Genomic DNA, 17,374 nt, shown 5'->3' with positions numbered 1-17,374 from the left:
AAAAATAGGGCTTCCCTGGTGGTGCAGCGGTTGAGAATCCGCCTGCCAATGCAGGGGACATGGGTTGGAGCCCTGGTCTAGGAAGATCCCACATGCCGCGGAGCAACTAGGCCCGTGAGCCACAACTACTGAGCCTGCGCGTCTGCAGCCTGTGCTCCGCAACAAGAGAGGCCACGATAGTGAGAGGCCCACGCATCGCGATGAAGAGTGGACTCCGCTCGCCACAAGTAGAGAAAGCCCTCGCACAGAAACGAAGACCCAACACAGCCAAAAATAAATAAATTTATAAAAAAGAAAATGCTGTTTTAAAAAGAAAAAAGGAAAAGAAAAATAGAAACCATCAGAAGCAGCCTCTTCCCCTTCCTGGTCACCAAACTTTCCTTTATTTTTTTGCCCCCTTTGATCCTTCTCCGGGTCACAGTGGAAGTTGTGTCTGTGATCTCCTCTTGTCCACCTCCTACACCAGCACCCCCAATTTCACAACGTACTGATCTCCTTAAACGTCTCCTCTCTCCCAGGTCTTTATCCCTTCTCCCTGGGCTAGTCTGCCTTCCACCTGCATTTAACACAATCAAGTCTCATTCATTCAAAAAAATAAAAGCCTCCCTCTTGTCTTCACATGCCCTGCCACTCTGTTTCTCACACCGTCTGGAAGGTGTTTTCTATACTTGCCCTCTCCACCACTTTCCCCCCTCATGTTCACGCCTGAACTCACTACTCTCTGGCTTGTCCATCTACCACTGGGCCAACACTGCTCTCAGTGTGGTACCAAAGGCCCATCTGTAGAGCCAGTGTGCATTTCCTCAGCAGATTTGATTCTTTTGACCTTTTTTTTCCCAGCAAGAGAAAAACCCCCACTCTTCCCTTAAATTCTCTGACACCACACACGTTCCTGCTTTTCCTGGGTCTCCACTTTCTCCTGCTCCATCTCCTCTCACCAGTTTCTGTTCTTGTGTCCTGAGCTCTCTTCTCTTTCTCTCTTTTTACACTCACCCTCACCTATTTCATCCGGTTATACAAGGCAAAATCCACCACCTGTCTCAGATTCCGGCCTAGACAGATTTCCTGAGTGCTGCTTTGATGTCTCTGGACACCCACAGTGAGTACGTGAGCCGGCTCCCTCCCTGTGCAGTGCTTCAGTGAGCAACATGGTTAGTAACTCTGTTACTCAGTCGGAAACCTGGCTTTGTGAGTAAGGTGTGGGGTGAATGGTGAGTACATGAACATTTCCCTTGAGCCCACAGTTTCTCCCACCACCCCAGGAAAGTAGGTTCTGGAAGGAGAGAGAGAGAGAAGGTGGGGATGGAGGAGATGGTGAGAGAGAGAGATAGAGGCATGAGATAGCGTATGATCTCTTTTCTAAGGCTGAGCATCTGTGACATGTTTTATCCATGTTTACAGCATGTTAATGGTGAAAAGTTGTCAATGCAGGATTCTGGCAGATTCCTCATCAGAGGACACCTCAGAGAATGCCCTTGAGGATGAACCCAAACAAGAAAATAGTCCTGATCTCTTCTTGAGCTTAGGTCTGGATCAGGCACTTCAGCAGAGCATTGATCCAAAAGCTGAAGTCCCCAGACAAGAAGCGTTGACTAGGAGAGGGCTGGGGGGGGGGGGGAGGGAGGAAAGGCTGGACGTGCAGACGGTGCCACCATCCTGACATTACAATCAGGGAGGGGCTGCTGAGCGCTGGTGAAGGAGCCCGGAGTCACGGGAGGGAAGAAGGGATGCCCACCATCTTCCAGGGACTCAGTTTCAGGCAAACAGACCCTGGAGTCCTGGGAGGGTGGGGGGCCCATTATGGGAGGAAGAGGCAGCAGGGAGGCTCCAAAGATGATACAAGCCAGCCCTCCTCACCTCCAGTGGGGAGACCAGAGGCCGAGGGTGTGCATGAGCCTTTGGTGGGGCTCGACTGTCCAGCTTTTGGTGGAGAGGTTCTTGTACCTCCTCACAGGTTCTGAGCAAAAAGCCCAACATCTCCCTGCTGTTCTTGGTTTTGAACAGCCAGCATAGCTCCTTGGAAGACTGGCTCATGATCTCTACTCTTCTGGTTCATTCTTTTTTTAAATTTTATTTATTTAATTTTTATTTATTTTTGGCTGTGTTGGGTCTTCATTGCTGCGCACGGGCTTTCTCTAGTTGCAGCGAGTGGGGGCTACTCTTCGTTGCGGTGCGTGGGCTTCTCATTGCAATGGCTTCTCTTGTTGTGGAGCACGGGTTCTAGGCATGTGGGCATCAGTAGTTGTGGCACGTGGGTTCAGTAGTTGTGGCTCGTGGGCTCTAGAGTGCAGGCTCAGTAGTTGTGGTGCACAGGCTTAGCTGCTCCACATCATGTGGGATCTTCCCGGACCAGGGATCGAACCCGTGTCCCCTGCATTAGCAGGTGGATTCTTAACCACTGCATCACCAGGGAAGTCCCTTCTAGTTCATTCTGTCTCCTTCTGCTTTTCCCTTGACATTCTTCTAACTGGGTAATTCTTCTACTCCAGTTCTAACCTGTATCGGGCCTCCTAATCTCTCAAGAGACAGATATCTGTCATAAGGTTTGGCTTTAAGGAGGTTTTCTTCGGGAATTCCCTGGCGGTCCAGTTGTTAGGACTCTGTGCTTCCACTGCGGGGGACACAGGTTCAATCCCTGGTCAGAGAACTAAGATCCCACAAGACGTGTGGTGCAGCAAAAAAAAAAAAAAAAAAAAAAAAAAAGAAGAAGGTTTTCTTCAACCTTTTTCTCTTTTACAATATTCCTGTAACAGTAGCACTCTTGTAAGAACTCTTTCATCATGTCACTCCCCACACCCAAAGTGTTTGGAAGCTTCTCCAATCCAGTGGACCCATTCTAAACTTCACGCTCAGGTGTCTGACACTCTCCACGGTCACCTTCCCCCATTTCCACCTTGTCTGCAGCCCATAATTACCCTGCTCCAGCTGCACACCTTCCCACCTTCTTCAGTGTGTGTGTCACATGCACACACAATCACTCATACTCACGCTCTTCTTGTCTGGAATGTTTCCCTTGGGATCTCGTCCTGACTTTTCCACCATCAGGCTGTGCTGCCTGGGCCAGGTCCTGTCCCCTCTCAGAACCTCAGTTTCCCTGTCCATAAAACAGAGGGGTTGGACTAGGTGAGGTTTACTGGGGCCCCTTTCAGTGTTGAGGTTCTTTAACTTGGTGACGAGTTGGAAAGTCACTGGAGGACAGGGACTCTGTCCCATTTACACCTTTGTGTCCTTGACAGAAGCCACGTAGAAACTGCAGTCTACGTCAGTGTTGATTTTGTTATTGTAAAAGTCTGGCCCATTGTAGGGACTAAAGATCTCCCTGCTGGGCTGGTTGTGGGGGTGTGTGGGTGTTCTTGTCTCTTGGACTGTGCATTTGTCAATAGGATGTGCACATATAAAGAGAGATTTATTTTAAGGAGTTGGCTCATGTGATCGCAGAGACTGGCGAGTCCAAGAGCTGCAGGGCAGGCCAGCAGGCTGGTAACACAAGGAAGAGTTCAAGTTCAAAAGCAGTCTGCCAGTAGAATTCCTTCCACTGCCTTAGACTTTGTTTCTGTAATCCCCAATTTCACAACCTTTCCCACAAATTTCCATCAGCTCTCAGGCCCATTGTGTGGGAGAGAGTGAGTGCTTCTGTGGCGTTGCCTCCCGGGCCAGAATGTAACTCATTCATTTCAGGAATTTTCTTGCTCTGCTGAAAAGCCTCACTGTGTGTGACTCAGACCCAGGAAAACTCATGAGTGAGCGAGACGTCATTGTTAAATTGCAAGGGTTCAGCTCCAGCCACGTGCAATCAACCCTCTTTTTTCTGTGACCTTATATATACCTTAGGTCGGAAAAAAAAAGTAGGTTAAAAAAAAAGATAAGAAACTGTCTTTTCTTCTCAGGCATTTTGCCCAGGGGTATGGGTCTAACCTTGATTTTCCAAATCACTTTACAGCCTGTTGTTCAGGCAAACGGAAGCTCCAAAGAAAATAGGATAATGGTTTAGTGACCCTGAGCTCATCTTGAACAAGCCAGTGGGTGATGGGTTTCCACATTACCTTTGGCAGGTAACGTTGGTTGGCAAACATGTTAAACAGGGAGAAGAATAGCATTCAAATCCATCATCATATATCTGTAATAGCTGATTTTGTGAAAACAAACAACAAAATGCTACAAAAGAGGTCCTATGGGATAACGGAAATCAATGCATCCCAGGTGATCACCTGCAGTGGCTGAGTGTGCCAGCAGGATACTCAGGCTGCAAGGTGCTTCTCTGGGAGTAGATCTGGCTCTCCCATTCCATGTGCTGGGTCCGGGGTCTGTCTTTGGAGGTCTGCCTGTGGCCTTGAACAAGAGCAGCACCAATTTGCAAGGAACCCCATGTGGATCCGGCAACTCTAAACTCAGGAAGGGGGATGTGGTATGAGAATCCCAGGGGAGCTTGTTGAGCACACGCATACCCCAATTTCCCCACCCGACGTGGTTCTGACTTGGTGGGACTGCAGTGGGGCCCCAAGAATCTGCACGTTCACTGAGCTTGCCAGGTGATTCTGCCATCCATCCAGGTATGGGAACCACAGTCCTAACCAGTGTGGAGTGACTGGGGATGGAGCACTGGCTTCCAGATTGGCCCCCTTTCTCTTCCCTCTGTTTCTGGGCCTCAGCAGTACACCATGTGTGTGGGCATGCTCTCAAGAGCATGTGGTTATCAGACGCTCTAGGTGTTTGACCCACCCTCCCCACAATGAAAGACATTCTCACACACCCCTGCCTCCCCAGTTCTGAGGATTTATTAAATTCTATGCCTCTGGTTAGCGTGGGAGAGAAAGTTCCCCTGCACACACACCTGGGCGTTTGAAATCTTCTCCTTTTTTGCCTGCCTTTCCTCCCGTGGTCCTGGGGGACATTGTGGAGCAGAAGGAGGAAATACGCCCCAGGAGTGGGGCGTTCTCTGACCTGGATGCCTGCCCCGTGACTAACAGTTTTGATGTCCGTAGGTACCCATAAAATGGGCTGTGTAAAACTCCTCTTGAAAGAAAGGGGCCGAGTTAGCTGAGAGGTATGTCAGCAAGTGCCAGTCCATGGCAGCTGCCTTCTCCTTCGAGGCTGTTCCTTTCCCTGGGAAAGGCATGAGTAATAAAAGGAATGGAATTGGCAAACTCTGCTCACTGTCATCGGTGATGGGACTGCATGCACAGGCGGGCAAGAGGCCCGAGGCCAGAGGGGAAGGGCCTGGGGGAGGGCGCTGCTGGGAAACCTCGTGTGGGCATTTCCGCTCCTTGGGGAGCCCCAGAATGTCTCCTCGACCCCCAGGCTCACCCCACCACACTCGGTCCGCTTGCCTGTAGGTCGGATGCTGCCATCTCCCCTTCACTCATGTTCTTGTCTCTGAGCCTCTCCTCTGCCCAGAAGACAAGCACCCTATGTCTTTTTGTCAGAGAGTCTCTCTGCCCTAACCACAGCAAAGGACACAGGAGCACGATGGCACACAGGGGCCACACATAGGCTGCTCCATGCTTGGCCCTCGGCTCCTGACTTCCTCCTGAGACAGTAGGTGGAAGCCCCATGGACAGAGCTCATCAACGACCCGCTACCCCAACCCTTGGGCCCTCTGTGTACAAACATGTGACATCTCACACTTCACCTGTCTTTCTAGATCTTCTTTCTTGCCTGTCTGGTCTTCTGCTGGCTTTTTGAGCCTCCCTCTATGCGTCCCCTTCGGATGGATAGCGCATGTGTGGGAGCTGCCTTGCATTCCCAAGGTGTTGCCTCTCAGATGAACCCCCTGAGTTAACTACCCATCCTCCACCCCACTCCCAATCTTGTCCCTTGTCCTGGCCCCATCTTTGGCTCTTGCTCACCTGGGTGGGGGAGCAGACATGGACAGATGGAGTCTGGCTGGGGAAGAGGGAGTAGGGGCACTCTTTCACGCCTCCCTTGGACACCCAGCCTCCCCACTGCCTCCATTCAACGGCCCTATTTTCTGCCACCTTCACATGCTCTCTGATTAGGACAGCCTAGACTGGGTGCTTTCTGCACCCGGTCATTCTTAGCCCTTACATACTGTGTGCATTAACGCAAACAAAGCTTCGTGTAGGCACATTCCAGCATCCCAATTAGATCAAAGAGGGCAGGATATCTGCTCCCAGCAGCCACTAGTGCCCTGCACGCTGGTGGAAATCCAACTGTTCTGGCAATTGACTCCTCCTGGTGAAACATTCCTGGTTTCCCTGTGCTCTGGGAGGCATGGGAAGCAAAGTTTCCACCAGCAGCTTCGTTGTGACGACAGCCAATGGAAAGAAGAGCTCTCTTGTTGGGAAGAATTCTAGGTGTGTAAAGGAAACAGAGCTCTGAATAAAGCAATGCCTATATTCATTCATTTGTCCTTTCACATTCACTGATTCCCAGTAGACCTACTAAGTGCCAATTCTAAGTAATGCATAGTCCCTGGGAGCCTACCATCTTGTTGGGGAGATAACACTTGAAACAATGAGACAACACAGCAAATCAGCAAGTGACTAAATGCCCCAGATATTTGGTTTGAGTCATGAATTGAGGAGGTCAGAGAAAAAGCATGGTGGGGTTGCAGGGGAGTGAGTAGGCACTCTACGGTGGAGAGTGGCTCCCCAGGCCATGGAAGGAAGGGCAGAATTCAGACATGTAGAAGAGAATGTGGAAGACCTTCTCGGCAGAAGAAATGAGCAAACACGTGGTGTTTTGCAGCAAGCACAGGGTGTTCTGGGGCCGTGGAAGGAGCTGCAGAGGATGGATGCTGGATCCATGCTGCTTCTGTGAACATAGCAGGCGTGTGGGCCCACACTGGCCATTCCAGGCCTTGTCTGGGAATCGCTTTGGTAACCAAGAGTGCATAAAAGAAGCTTGCCGGGGCTGCCTTCACCTCTCCCATGCCCTACCAGCAGGCACAGCCAGGACCAGAGACCTCATCCAGACCACTCTTGTCTCGCTCCAGGAGCAGAGGTAGCACAGTGGCTGGAAAGGCAAAGCTCTTTGATTTCCAAGGCCTTTCGATCCAGCCAGGTGGAAGGCAGCCAGGGAAGCAGCAGCTGGTGACAGCCTGCCTTACTGCCTTAGATAGCAGGCAGCTACTCAAGGGAACAATTGGGCAGAAAGGGTGGTGGCGGGTCAGGGAACACGGGCCAGTGGAATTCTGAACAAGGTCAAAGTCTGGTTTGGTACAGTGCTTGATTACCAATTTAAATCTCGTCTTTCCTCCCAGGGCAGCTGCCACCCCTGCAGAAGAGGCCAGGGCTGCCACAAGGGAAATTTGCATTTAAAGATTCCAAGTGCCGGGCACCCTGGCAGGGCTGCAGCCTGGCCTGCACGTTCATCCCAACACCCGGAGGTCGCATGCTGAGTACGCTCTGATTTTGCCCATATCTGGATGCCCACTTGCTTGGGGGGAGAAAAGACCCCAAACTCTTCTTACTTCTTCCAGTCTGAGAGAGGGTCCTTGAGTGTGCAGAATGGAAGCGGTGGGGTCTGGAAGCTGGTGATCATGTCTTTCTTAACTGGGGCTGGAAGGAAGTCCTAAGGGAATGGCAGTCAATGGGTAGCAGGGATATTAAAGGGGCTGAACTGGAATAAGGCTGGGGGTGGGGGCGGGGGAGACGTGGAAGGGGGCTGATGGAATGAGACAAGAATCTGGGTCACAGTGAGGGCCCAGCAGGTGGATTCGACAGCAGTGGTGGACTGATTTATTCTGGGCACACGATTCAATCTGAAAGAAGGCTCCTCTTCATACCTCTCTCCTTGGGGCAGTTGGTTCTCAATCTTTTTCTTCATCTGGAGAGCTTTAGGAAATATTAATGCATGATTACTAATGCCCCAGAGATTCTGCTGTAGCAAATCCGTAGCTTCTCTCCTTCCCCATCAATCCCATCACCTCTGTCTCCATCCCCACCACCCTAAAGGAAAGGGATAGAAAAGCCCTCTTCACTTCCATATGCTAAAACCCCACGGGGTTGGTCTTTCTGTGACCCCTTTACCATCAAATCAGCACACACTTATTGCATCCCTAGGTGTTGGTGAAAACTTAGGCACACAGCTTAAAGTTGAGGGTTCCTTGGTGCTTGCTTTCCGCTGGACACAACTATCCGTGAGAAGAGGGAGGACATGGTGCAATGGGTTTGTGACGTCAGGGTTCGCGGGGACAATGATCTTCTCACAAGGAGATTCGCTTGTCGGCATCCTCAAAGGCAAAGCCTGTCCCAATCCTTTGGCTGCGTGTTGGGCTGGGGCATTAGGTGTAGGTTACCCAACACCCTGTGCCCGGGAGCCCCACGTGCGCTCATGTGTGTGCGCTCACGTGCACGCGCGGGTGCACACTCACACACACACACACACACCCTTACCTGCCGGAGGAGGCGAAGGTACATTCTGTGTATCCTGCGTCCAAGTTGATGGCCCAGCAGGCTTGGCTGGCCCAGACTCCATCTCAGCACTCCTGGGACTCGGGGGCACCCTGAGGTTTTGCTGTAAGCCGCAGGGCTTCCTCCCCCTCCCCTTCGAGCTCGCGATGGGGGGCAGAGGTTGATGCGACAGGGACTCCCTGCTGTCTGAGTGGGAGGAGCAAGGAAGGCTGGAGCTCAGCTCCTCAAGAGCACGTGGGCCCTCCAGGCCTCCGGGTCAGGCTGGAGAGGCTGAGGGCTCCCGTGGGTTCTGGGGAATGTCCGGGGCTGGCAGGCGCCCCGGGAGAGAAGTTACTCGGGGATGGGCACTAGCTAAGTGGGCCACAGATGATCTTTGCTGGGCACATTCCTCATGTTAAAAAACCCAGCCCTGGGCTTCCCTGGTGGCGCAGTGGTTGAGAATCCGCCTGCCAATGCAGGGGACACGGGTTCGAGCCCTGGTCTGGGAGGATCCCACATGCCGCGGAGCAACTAGGCCCGTGAGCCACAGCTACTGAGCCTGCGCGTCTGGAGCCTGTGCTCCGCAACAAGAGAGGCCGCGACAGTGAGAGGCCCGTGCACCGATGAAGAGTGGCCCCCGCTCGCTGCAACTAGAGAAAGCCCTGGCACAGAAACGGAGACCCAACACAGCCAAAAATAAATAAATAAATTTATAAAAAACCCCAGCCCTGCTCAGCCCCATCTACCACTCACTTTGGAGGTGGCAGGAGCTTGGTGGGCACAGTAGGGCCTCACAGCAGATCAGAAATCCTCACTAACTCCGGGTTCCCACAGTCCAAAGTCCAGAGTGCAGAACACTCTGTCATCTGCGCCCAGCTGTCCTGTCCAGCCTCATCTGCCTCTCTGCCCTCACTTGCATCTTCTTTTCAGACTGACCCGCTCTCTGCCCACCTCCCCTACCCCCGGCCCCCGCCCCCCGCTCACCTGGGTGTTCCACAGGCCATCAGTCCCAGGTGTCGATCTTGCCACAGGTGTACCCGCTTCCTCCTCAGACACCTATCACATCCTACCAGCCCATCTAGGTCCAGTTCTGGGAGATATTTCCTCAGCCGGAAGTGATTTCTAGGCATCTCCCAGGGATGGTGCATTGTATCATTCATCTCTGCATCCCTAGTGCTTAGCCCGGTATGAGGATTAAACACAGTAAGATTTAGCTGAGGAAACAAGTGCACGGATGATGTATGTCAGGAATCGGGCACTCCGCCTTCTGAGCGTTTTTCTTCATGGACGCACATTATCAAGCTAACTTATGAGCCCACAGAAAGCGCTGATCCTGCATTTCTCACCTTTCCATACCTCACAGCATACAGCCCAGAACCTTGTACGTGGAGGTGTTCAGTGACAGATGTGTTTTGATAATGAGGAGGGCAGACACTAAAAGTGGGTTCTTTCCGCTCCCTAACTGGGATGATATGCTCCAGCGAAGCCCGTTTCTTCACTGTCCCTGCCGCCCACTCCCTGCTCACCTGGGCTGTCACACCTTTGCTCACCCCAATCCCTACCTGTTGTTCTCAAGGTGAGATTGAACCCCACCTCATCCATAATACCTACCTCTAAATCTCATATAACTGGGAAGACTCTCAGTTCACCAACTCAGGTATGCAAGTGATAGCATAGTTCTTTATTTTCTGCAAAACTGTTTGTGATGGTGAATTTTATGTGTCAACTTGACTGTGCTAAGGGATGCTCAGATAGCTGGTAAAATACTATTTGTGGGTGTGTCTGTGAGGTGGTGCTGGAAGAGATTAGCATTTGAGTCAATAGATCAAGTAAAGAAGATCACCCTTGCCAGTTTGGGTGGCACCATCCAATCCACTGAGGGCTTGAACAGAACGGAAAGGTGGAGGAAACATGAATTCACTCTCTCTTCTTGAATAGACACTCCTGGTTCTCTGGGCTTCAGATCTGAATTGAATTGCACAACCAGCTTTCTTATTTCTCCAGCTTACAGACGGCAGATCCCAGGACTTCTTGGCCTCCACAATCGTGTGAGCCAATTCCTATAATAAATCTTTATCTACCTATCTCTATCTATCTATCTATATCTATCTATCTATCTATCTACCTCCTACTGGTTATGTTTTTCTGGGGAACCCTGACCAAACACAACTTAATGGTGACTTCACATCCCCATCCTACTGGGATGTCAGGAAATTCAACCCAAATCTTTCTCTGGCCCCTACCTGATCTGCCGCTGGATTTGGGTAAAGTGTCCAGGCCCCTCTTGCCATGGGTCCATATTGATCACAGGGCAGAAGCCCCTACCCCAGGTGTGGTCTCTGCAGGTTTTTCATCTTGCTGATCACCTTTGGGTCATGGGCTTCTATGGTGATCCCAGAGCCCAGGATACCCCAAACCACTATTCCTTCTGAGGGTCTCTCAGTTTGGGGCGCCTTTAGTGAGCAGGTTGCAAGTTCCAATTGATCTTGTGACCCATAGAGCACACCCCACCCCTGGTTTTAGTCTAGGAAATATCCCTCTCCTCAAACTCTATTCTCTTCAATTGATCTGTATATTTTCCCTGTCTCCAGTACCACGTATGTGTATTCTTAATTTTAATAAATATTTTTATAATATATTGCTAGATTGTTTTCCAGTCTGCCCAGTTTATCTTTTCAACGGCAGTGTGCGAGAGTGTTCTTCTTCTGCATCTTTACTAGCAAAGAGGATTATCATACTTTATTTTTGGCCAGTCTCCTGGGTTAGAAGTGATTTCTCAGTGTTATTTCAATTTTAATTATTTTCTCTTGATTAGTTCTCGATATTATATGGGGGATGTGGGAGGTGTAAGGAAAGGGCAGAAGGGGAAGTGAGCTAACATAATCCTGCTACGATTCAGAATTTCAGCTAGGTAATTCTTTTTCTATGTTAAAAAATTAATATACAATGTACCCTTTTAACCATTTTTAAGTGTACATTCAGCATATACTAAGTACATTCATAATGTCATGCAACCATCACCACTATCCATTTCCAGAACATTTTCATCATCCAGAATAGAGACTCTGCACCAATTAAATAATATTTTCCCCACCCCCTCCCCAGTCCCTGGTACCCTCTACTCCACTTTCTGTAAACAGCGCAGGTATAACAGTGGGATTTGGGCAGGCTGAGAAATATGACCCTCAGCCGGTCATTGTGGAGCAGTGGGAACGCCCATTTTTGCTTAGAATCTCTCTGAGTCTCCCTTTCCTCACCTGAAAGGTAGAAATAATGATACCAGCCCTGCCTAAATCAAGTTTTTATACTGAGAATTGAAAAATAACACAAATACATTTATATCCAAACATACGCGCCTTTTTAGGTTTATACCAAAAAAAATTGTGAATACATTGATGCTAAGTAAAAATTGTACCTTATACGCCCTAGGAAAGTTGTTTCTTCAAAGAAGGTCCATAATTAATTCTTTTGCTAAATGGAGGACTGTCGGCAACGTGCTTTGAACATCCAGCTTTGAATACTTGTTTCTTTCTTAGGACCAACTGTGTAGAACACTGACTGACTGACTTTAGGAAGAGTGGATGGTCGACTGAGCTCAGAAAGTAACTGCTCCGACAGGGCAGGTTGGTGAGAAGCCTTGTGAGAGGCTGGAACTTGTCCTTTCGCTCTCCCCACCCTTCTTCTATAAACAGGATGAGTGGACTGGCCTTCCACCTCTCTGGGTGGAGACAGTGTGAATCTTTGCCAAGATGAGGAATCAAGGTAAGGGAAGGCACGTTTTCTGGAGACTCTGTGAGCCCTTCTAATGGGCTCTAGAAATTTCCTGGGGAAGCTCAATCTTTGTGATCACACAGCTTAAGCACACTTTTCCTGCACATCTGGGGACCATGGGGCCAACTTGGAGGAGCTGGGAAGACATGTGGGGTACATGCTGGCTAAGCCTGGGTTTGCTTTTTCTTCCCTGGAGATTTGTCTCCTCCCCCTCCCCCCTGTTCTTCCCCAAGACCCTGGGTCACAGGGGAGAGCTGGGAACAAGCAAGGAGAAGCAAGCCCCAGACACCAAGGCGGTGGGCAGGGCCGCCAGATGAAATGAGGCAGCATCCCTTTAAGCAGTCACTCACTCGCTTGGGCCGTGCCAGCCCCCTTGGCCAGCCTAATTTGGCTGTGGTTCCCGTCAGTCACATTGCTCCCATGTCTGGGCTGGAGCTGTGCTGGTGGGTGCAGTCAGCTCCCCGTGCCGAGCCTGGGCCCAGAAAATGTCATCCCGTGGCCTACTGTACATAAACAACCAGCCACTGCTGGGCTGAGGACAGTTTTCCACCCACCTTGCTCCAGATTTCCAGGGCCTGTGTCTGTGTGTGCTTATGTCTCAGCCTTGTGAGTGAAGTCTCTTTCCTGAGAAAGCCTGTCCTTGGGGGCCAGAACCTGTGACCACCTACTCCCCACAAGATGAGGGGCTGGACAGTCACACCTGAGCCCTTCAGAACATTCCAACCCTTTTTTTTTTTTTTTTAAATTTTATTTATTTATATGTATTTTTGGCTGTGTTGGGTCTTCGTTTCTGTGCGAGGGCTTTCTCTAGTTGCGGCGAGCGGGGGCCACTCTTCATCGCGGTGCGCGGGCCTCTCACTGCCGCAGCCTCCCTTGTTGCCGAGCACAAGCTCCAGACGCGCAGGCTCAGTAGTTGTGGCTCACGGGCCTAGTTGCTCCGCGGCATGTGGGATCTTCCCAGACCAGGGCTCGAACCCGTGTCCCCTGCATTGGCAGGCGGATTCTCAACCACTGCGCCACCAGGGAAGCCCCAACCCTTTTTAAGGAGGCAGCCAGGATCTGTCCCCTTGGGCTAGATCAGTGCTGGGTCGGGGCCAATACTATGGGCCCAGTGATGATGTGATTCAAAGGGTGGAAGAGTCCTCCTGCCCAAATACATTTGCCCTCCCCTACGTTGCTTAGATTTCTACCAAGATGTGACTCAGATTACAGTGACAGTAACAGTACAGTTACAGTAACAGTTTGAATTGTGCTTTCCAGGTTTCATTAGCTCCTTCAGTCTCCATGTCAGCTTCACAGTAGGTGGGCCAGGAATTGTTTCTACTCTTTCACAGATGGGGGCACGGGGAGGGTCAAGGAGAGGAAGCAGGCTCGAACTGGAATCGGTTGGCCTCAATCTGTCACTGTCGTCGTCAAGGAGAACAAGTGACTCCTTCCTTGAACTTAGTTTCCTGATTTAAATGTATTTTGTAATTTACGAAAGTCTTTTCGTTTAAATATGACATATCAGTTAAAGGCAGACCTTTACGTACTGATATGAAGGGTCTCCAAGATAAGGTGCTAAGTACAAAGAGTAACATGTGGAATATGGGTGCAATCTACTGCTATTTGAGTTTTTTGAAAAATGGCCATATATCCACACGCATGTTTGATTGTGTTTGTGCATCCCCATCACTAGGGGGATGTACAGAGCATGCTGTTGGCAGGGGTGGAGGAGGAGGTAGGGGTGGAGGGTGGCAGGAGGGAGCAAGTCAGGGGTGGGTGGGAAGTTGACTTTTCTATTTCTTTGTACCTTTTAATTTTCTGCTGTGTATAAACAAAATTTTTAAATGAAAATATCTTATGTTGGAAGTCTTAAGGTTTTCTTTTGGAGCAGATGGGATGAGGTAAATGATATAAGACACTTTATGTGCATAAAGGGATTATTATTATTACTATCTAAGGGGGTTCCTTAAAAACTATTACTACCATTAGACTTAACAACATTGTGTATTGGACAAATTCTGGGTTTATGAATTGAGTAGACATGAGTTAAATTTGCCCTCTGGTTTTCTCATTTAAAAAGTTAGGGGAGAGAGAGGGAATCACATGAGTTATGAGAAATAAAATGAGAACATGAAAAACCAGGTGCAACATACAGCATGCCATTCTCCCTTCCCGTGACCTGTGCCAGCCAGACTCTGGGGAAATGCAAAACTGTTCTGTGTTTCAGGTAAGTCTTGATATCAACGGTCTCTAGGACAGTACTACCCAAAAGAAATATAATGCAAGTCACATATGTAATTTTAGGTTTAAAAAAAATACAAAGAAACAGGTGGCATTAATCTTAATAATATATTTTAATTAACCTGCATTTAATTTAATTAATATTAAATTTAATTTAACATAAATATATTAATTTAATTTAATATCAATTCAATACATTTAATTAATATTAATATAATTTAATATTAATTTAATTAAAATAATATATTTTAATTAACCTGCATTTAACCTACATCTGCATTTAATTAACTTAATAATATATTTTAATATATATTTAATTAATATATTTAATAAAAATATTTTTTAATTAATTAATTTAATTAATAATTACATATATTAAAATGTAATTTTAGCATGTAATCAATATAAAATTATTCCTGGGATATTTTACATTTATTTTCAGAGTGAGTCTTTGAAATCCACATGTAATTTACACTTACTGCACATCTCCATTCGGACCAGCCCCATCTCAGGTGATCAACATTAGCCCACATGGATCTCACAGCTGCCTTTTGGAGACAGCAGATGGAGGGTGTGGGCTCTTTGCCAGAGGTGACTGGATGGAAGGCTCTGGATTACCCAGGGGTGTGGGGCTGGAGGAAGGTGATGGAAGTGAAACCAGGGTTGCCCAGTCGAGGCTGTGATTAGGTAACAGAAGCACAGAACATGCTTGAGTAAATAAATAGGGAGCTGTACCGTTTGCCCTGTGAGGCTATCCTCCCATCACCCCAAGAAAGGTCAAGTACTTTCACTGTAGCAAACTGGAAAGGGAAGTGGACGGGAGGCGAGGAGGGGGACAGGGAAAGGGCTGGGCACTGTCTTTGTGTGACTGCCCGTTGCCCGCTCCCCTGGCCTCTCGTCCCTCCTCCTTAGTCTTTGTCATGAGCTCTTCGTCTGCCCGAGCCCTTAATGTTGGTGCTCCTGTGGTCTGTTCTGAGCCTCTGTTTCTCCCCATACACATCACTCTCTTCCCACAGTGCCAGGACCTTCCATGGGCTCACTCTCCAGCCTTGAGAGCTCCCCTGAGCTTGACCCTGAGCTTGACCTCCTGCATCGAGTCCAGGGTCTCCTTAGCATCTCCGCTTGGGTCTCCTATCTCCTTCCTTCCCACCCTTGCTCCTCCTGCCACGTGCCCTCATTCAGTTCCCTTACTCAGAAACCTGAGAACACAATGTGGCTCCTTTCCTTCTCCCTGCTTCCAAATCACCACCACACCTTGTCAGCTCTGTCTCCCAAATACCTACTGACTGTCAAGAAGTACATCTCACTGAATTACTGTAAAGCATCCGACTTTGTTCTTCTCTATCTGCCCTCCATCCCGCAGGCAGCATATCTTTCGAAAGCTTACATTCTAAAACGCCTCCACCTGTCACGAGTGTCCCTGGATGAAGTCTGTGTGTGTCCCCAGCCTACCTCTGGGAATCTCATCTCTCTCCACTTCCACCCTTGCCCTCTGTGGTGGGTTGAATCATGACCCCTAAATTCACATCCCTGGGAACCTCAGCGTGTAACTTTATTTGGAGCTAGGGTCTTTGCAGATGTAATTAAAGATGGAGATGAGCTCATTCTGGGTTAGGTGGGCCCTAAATCCAATGATAATTGTCCTCATGGGAAGAAGAGACACAGAGAGAAGAGGCAGAGATTGGAGTCATGTAGCTACAAACATCAAGGATTGCTGGGACCCCCCAGAAGCTAGGAAGAAGCAAGGAAGGATTCTCCCCTAGAGCCTTCAGAGGGGAGTTTGGCTCTGATGATACTTTGATTTGGACTTATAGCTGGCAGAACTGTGAGAGGATAAATTTCTGTCGTTTTAATCCACCATGTTTATGGTAGTTTGTTATGGCAGCCCTAGGAAACCAAAGCACGATTTCTGTTTCAGCTGTAATGCGCAGTTACTTGGATTTCCTTGTACTCGCCTTTCCTTCAGGGCTGCCCTGCCCTTCAGCCTGACTCATGGAAACCTCTTGATGTGTGTTCTCAGATGGGTTACTTGTGTTCCTTCTGTGTCCCCAGAGCACACGGCTCTCTGCATACTAATTGCCTCTCCACTTGCCTGAATCCCTCCTCTACTGGGAGCCCTGAGACAGGGGCAGCTTAGGGACACAACGTTCTCCCCTCATGCTCAGATAATGCCTAGTCTGCAGCAGATTCTGAGCGAGCATTTGTGGGAGGACTGAATGCCAGTTCCTCTGTCAGGCATTATTCTTTGTGGGTATCATTTCCAGTTACCTTTGCAAAAGCCTTGTGAGTTAGATAGTATTAATATTTATTCTCGATTCAAGACATGGAAACCCAGGCCAAGGGCCTCCAGGGGCTGACCTGAGGGGCATCAAAGTCTATTTACAGGCCTTGTAGTCAACAGGCGTTTGGAAACTTATTTTGGGTTCTACAGGGCCTGGCTGTCAAAGCTGTATTTTTCACTGTCCAAAGTCCAAAGGTCAGACTTTGCCGAGGAACGTGTTTCTGACATCAAGCGGGAAGCGGCAGTGGTCATCGCTGGGGGTGGGCTGGGGCAGAGCGAGGCCGAGGGAGGAACTCCAGCCTGGGACCCCAACACTAGGACACACGCATGGGCACGTGCTCGGGCGCCCGTCCTCCACAGGCACGCGGTTGCTACGGGGAGGAACTGAGCTCCAAGTTAGCAAGCCTTAGGGGAATCCAGGCCTCTCTGCTAGCGGCTTTGTGACCCAGAAAAGTCCTTTCATCTCTCAGGCCATTGTCGGCCTTCCTCACCCTTCCAGACTAACTGAAATGGAATTTCTAGAGGGGGGTCCACGTCTGTTTTTAAGGGTCCCCCAGGAGATTCTAGTGTTCAGGAGGGGTTGAGAATCCGTGGAAGGACAAGGGAACCTCGGAGTCTTGAGTGCTTAGATAGAAGGGAACCCCCAAGGGGATAGAGGGTGAAGATGGGGAAGCTGCAGGAGATGAAGGCAAGCTTGGCTGAGCTGTAATTATGCCCTGAGTTTTGGGTGGGGAGAGGGACT

At 49.3% G+C, this 17,374-nt stretch overlaps 1 long non-coding RNA gene across 1 annotated transcript; it reads right to left on the bottom strand.

Annotated features, from left to right (window-relative positions):
- Positions 1-7,686: 7,686 nt before the first annotated feature.
- On the bottom strand, positions 7,687-12,824 carry LOC309639438. The gene is made up of 4 exons (XR_014251642.1): positions 11,770-12,824; positions 9,339-9,568; positions 8,358-8,561; positions 7,687-7,796 (listed from the first exon to the last, which is right to left on the bottom strand). It is a non-coding gene; the product is annotated as an uncharacterized lncRNA (long non-coding RNA).
- Between the last annotated feature and the right edge of the window lie 4,550 nt (positions 12,825-17,374).

This window comes from Balaenoptera physalus (assembly GCF_965194825.1).
Source record: "Balaenoptera physalus genome assembly, chromosome: 12".
Classification (NCBI taxonomy): Eukaryota; Metazoa; Chordata; class Mammalia; order Artiodactyla; family Balaenopteridae; genus Balaenoptera; species Balaenoptera physalus.
Note: the sequence above shows the minus strand (reverse complement) of the source record. Positions and strands in the feature narration are given on the sequence as shown.